This window comes from Diceros bicornis, chromosome 14 (genome assembly GCF_020826845.1).
Source record: "Diceros bicornis minor isolate mBicDic1 chromosome 14, mDicBic1.mat.cur, whole genome shotgun sequence".
Taxonomy (NCBI): Eukaryota; Metazoa; Chordata; class Mammalia; order Perissodactyla; family Rhinocerotidae; genus Diceros; species Diceros bicornis.
In genome coordinates, this window is record NC_080753.1 from 39012842 (window position 1) to 39018037 (window position 5196).

The 5196-nt window shown below is 34.5% G+C and overlaps 1 pseudogene; it reads left to right on the forward strand.

Moving 5' to 3' along the window:
• The first annotated feature begins 3597 nt into the window (after positions 1-3597).
• Positions 3598-4777, forward strand: LOC131413984 (putative olfactory receptor 2B8; annotated as a pseudogene).
• The last annotated feature ends 419 nt before the right edge of the window (positions 4778-5196 follow it).

A 5196-nucleotide genomic window follows, 5' to 3' on the forward strand; every position in this document is an offset into this window, starting at 1 on the left:
TTAATATGTGTAGTCTGTTTACTGAGTATCTAGTTTTGTTGAAATATGTATTCTTACACTAAAATTTTTAGAGTTATATGTAAGTATTGTAAAATTATTCTACTTGTAAACCACTACCTCTACCACTGGATATGTGTCAGTACCAAGCACTTACCTCTTTCATTTGATACCTGTTGTCTGGATTCTTATTTTAAAATTGTGTTCTTGTGAGATATCATTTACCATTATATTCTTTTTGATGGTAATTGTTACATAGAATGCCATCTTGATTTGTTTTGTAGAATCTACTTATTTTTATTTTACCTATTTAAAAATTTTTTACATATATATTCTTAGTTTATCAATTATTTATTTTCTTGTATCCAAAGTAATATTTTATGTGTATTTTATAACTGGACTTTCCTGTATCATGTTGTATTGTGATGGTCACTAAGGACACAATTCTTTTTTCTTATACCTAAGACTAATGTGTCTAATATTTCCAGTCATTATTGTTTACATGATTTGTCGAATATGAATCAATCTTTCTTACTGCATTTAGTCAATTGATGCTATCTAAACATAGATGATGATTCCCAGTCAAATTACACAATTCTTTAAATGTGGTAGGAAGGAAATGAAACCACTCTTGTTTGACTTTAGTCAAAAAAATATTCCTTCTCTTGGAAGATTGCTATTGTGGTGGTGCAAACAGCTTTAGGAGGGATAGATGCTGAGTAGGAAAGGAGGAAAGGAACAAAGTGACCCAGATCAGCAGATCATACACTTGAGAATCAATGGGATAATGCATCTTGCAGCTAGATCTTTCCCATATCCACTCTTACTAAAGGATAATAATTTTCCTGAATTGTACTGAGAGAAAAATTATTAGTAAGCAGATAGAATATGTCAGTATCTTAATTACCTCCCAGTGTGCTCTCCAGTGTGGTGTTGGAAGCTATTGTAACACACTGAGACGATCGCATTCTTTTTTTCTATTTTAGTGGGCATCTTCTTTGCGTGATATTTTATTTTTCAATCTAAAATCATATTCATTTTTATACCTGTCAGATAGGTAGTCATTCAGCATCCTTTTTTACCCATACAGGTATTATCACGTAAAGCATCAAAGAGTTTGTACAGCTTCACGTCACCAGGGGTTTATCTTTTATCAACTGCCAACTTGGTCCTCAGTGATATGATAATATAAAATGTGTCATTATTTTATTATAGTAGTGCAATATTTTGTTGGTGTTTTCCTTGGATGAGTTAGCAATTTATTTTTGCCCTCCTTCCCTTTCCTGAATGCTTCCTTTATTAGATTCAATTTAAAAATTAGCCAGCAGTTCGTTTTAGATGAGTGTCTCTATATTTGTGTATGTTTGCATGAGACGGAACCATGGCTTGTTTTTGTTTGCTCTTCTGAGCAGGTGTGAGTCAGGGGATGTGTCCTGTCATTGCACATTTAGACAGTCTCTCATACTTTCATAGGTCTTCCAGTTATGAAATTTTTTTCCATAGATACTTAAGGGGATATCACTGATCATGTTCTTATAATAAATCAAAGGAAGCATGAAATATTGCAAAATATCACATCTTCTATGTCATGTGTCATGATTACTCTGAATTTTAATACATCCATTTGATTGACGATAAAGTAATGTAGTGGCTAAAAGTACAAACTTTGTTGTCAAAGGCACCTGGGTTTGTGTTAAACATTTAGGAGTTTAATGATCTTGGGTAATAAATGGTAATAAATTATAATAATAGATGGTAATAAATTTCAAAATATTTTGAAAGATTACTTGAGATTATGCGTGCCAATATTTTGGAGCATATCAAACACTCACAATACCAGCTAGTATTAACATTATTAAGTGCAGGTAGCATATTTGTTCAGCCCTCAACCTTTGGATACTTTAATTTTTCAAACTTTAAATTTGAAAAAAATGTTATTAATTACATATTGGTTTTTCTTTGCCAGGTATGTGAAATAGTACTCTTTCATGTTGTTTAGGATTGAGTGTAAAGTTAGATTATTTTAACTACTCCTTCTCTTATATGATGTATTAAATTTCCATTATATGTGCTTTTATTTTTCAAAACATACGAGTTTCTTGTGGTTTATTTTTCTTGCAACTAAATTATGGGACAAGGAGAACATTTATGCCATGATAGATGGTATTTCCCAGCTGCCTCTCCACCACTAACTCCTCTTTCATTTGGTAGTTACTTTTCCCTTATTCAGATTTTATTAATACTTATTTTATGCCATTTTGTACCAATTTATTTAACACATCAATGTGTCTACACCCAAACATGATTCAGATTTTACGTTTTAGAAGACTTAAATAATTTACTATATGATTATCCATTTGAATATGATAGAACTGAAATATTCATTTTCTGAGGCCACTTAGGTCGGTGTCTGAGTGTGCTTATGTAATACTAAATAGCTAGATGAAAATAGCCATCAACCAACCTTGGAGCTGGCAATGTGTCTGGTCCAGTGTAACTAACTCCTCAAGATAGCTCCCAGAAAGGTGTATATATAAAATTAACCGAATGTAGATGGATGTTCTTAGATTTTGTAATACGAAAACATCCTTTTCTTTATGCCTTTCCTTGTATTACTTTAATTTTTAGATTCTATCGGTTTGACCTGTCATTGCTTTGACAATATATCAGTCTTTATCTCTATTTATTTATCTACTTGGTTATTTTATCATAGGGAGCGATGTAAAGCATTACTCTTTGTACATAGATTACACAATTGGTTAACTTTTAAAAATGTTTATCCTGATTAGAATGTTGAGAGGAAATAATCCTACCTTTTTCAGGAAATCCACACACTCCAGGTGTTCATAATATGTGAAAATGAAATCAGCATACGAAAAAGGAAAGTGTGGTCCACTGGATTTTAGAGTTCTGATTCCAACTGGTTGTGCATAGCCAATGAATTTTCAGAGTTCTTGTAACATTGGTATGGTAATTTTAGGTATCTTGCGGGCATAGTTAAACACTGTATTTGAATGGTGATAATTGAATGGTGTCTGATTGAGTATTTTATTGTTCTACTACCATTAAAAAGGACCAGGGTAGCCTTCAGAAATGTAATATATTAGGTAGAGTAGAGGAAGTGAAACTGCCAAAGTATGTATAGTCAGCAATATAGTGATATTTTGAATGTAATTTAATCTTTTGTATAAGTATATTCTAGATCATAAATTTCTTTATCTGAATGTATTTTAGAGATTATCTTGTATTATATTCTATTCCATGTGAGGTATATACAATTCAGTGGTGTAGAATTCTGAGATATGTATTTAAAATAACCTCTCTTTCTCTATCTGCTTCTCTTTCTTATTCATTCTGATCTCACTTCTTGTTTTTCCCCCATTGCCATTTTCTCTAAAATGTATGTATATTCTTATAGTACTTTGATTTTTATTAAACCCGATCAGAAAGAGACATTTCATACCTATGATTGATGCAAACACAAGGTCCATTATTTGATTTTTCGCACATTAAAAATCAACGAAATTACTTTTAGTGGTAATGTGAAACTAAATTGGTGTATGTCAATCTTAATGAGTACACCATTTATTAAAACAGTTGCGTATAAAATCCCACGGTCATGTCTTTTAACATGAGAGATTCATCTCCTCCCCCCTTTATATGTTTGAAGACACCTTCAAAAAATTCCTAAATGCTTGGTCTTGACAGGAATCATGTGCTATCAAAGGAGGGAATAGAAAAATGGAAGTTCTGTCACTGGGTTTGTCCTACTGGGCTTCTCTGACAGGCCTCAATTGGAGTTAGCCCTCTTCGTGGTTCTTTTGATCTTCTATATATTTACTTTGCTGGGAAACAGCACTATCATGGCCTTGTCCCACCTGGACCCACATCTTCACACTCCTATGTACTTTTTCCTCTCCAACCTTAGCTTTCTGGACCTATGTTACACTACCAGCATTGTTCCACAGTTCCTGGTTAATCTCAGGGGGTCAGACAAATCTATCTCCTTTGGTCGTTGTGTAGTTCAGCTGTACATCTCTCTAGGGTTGGGAACTACAGAATGCATCCTCTTAGGAGTTATGGCATTTGACCGCTATGCAGCTGTTTGCAGGCCCCTCCACTACACAGTAATCGTGCACTGACGTCTCTGTGTCCGGACGGCTTCTGCTTCATGGTTCGTTGGTTTTGGCAATTCCTTATTGCAGACAGTGCTCGTCTTCTTTTTGCCCCTTTGTGGGAGAAATAAATTAGACCACTTCTTTTGTGAGGTCCCTGTATTGTTTAAGCTTGCCTGTGGTGACACCACTATGATTGAGTCTGAGATCTTCTTTCTTGGTGTCTTCATTCTTCTCATTCCTGTTGCATTAATCATGTTCTCCTATGGTTGGATTGTCAGGGCCATCTTAAGAATAAAGTCAGCAGCAGGCCAGAGAAAAACATTTGGGACATGTGGATCTCACCTCACAGTGGTCACTCTGTTCTATGGCACAGCCATCTATGCTTATCTCCAGCCCAGCAACAACTACTCTCAGGGTCAGGTCAAGTTCGTTTCTCTCATCTACACCATCATAACCCCAATGATCAACCTCCTCATATATACACTGTGGAATAAAGATGTGAAGGAAGCAATGAGGAAGGTTGTTTGGATGGACTATGACTCCAGATGACCAGGCAAGGAAGACCTTTTAATGAAGGACTTTGAATACCAGAGCCCTTAAGATGTTTGCGTCCTCCACGTGTCATACAAAATTTCTCCTGAAGATCTTCAAGGGAATTTCCTTACCATATTCTCCTATGAAAATGAATGTTCAAAATCTTAGTTCAGGATTCATTCCAATCTCCAGAGATGCTGATTCAGTGTTTGTAGAGCATCTGCATTATATTTATTATTTTTAAAAATTCTACAGAGTTTTCTTATTTGCAACCCCATTTGGGAACATTATTCTAATTTTGCTGGCAAAAACACCTTTAAGTACATACTTAAAGGCACAGACAAATAAGAACTTGAAATCAGTGAAACACTGTAAGAAATATTAACATTTTAGCATTTTCTAGCAATTGCTAGCGGGATATCACTTATTCTTGCATTTTGATCATGGCTCTATTACAAAGTCTATAGGTTGACTGTATGAGAGCTTTTCACGGAAGTAGGTGGGGACCCGTGAGAAAAGCAAACTTTAATCTCAATGAAAATCTTGC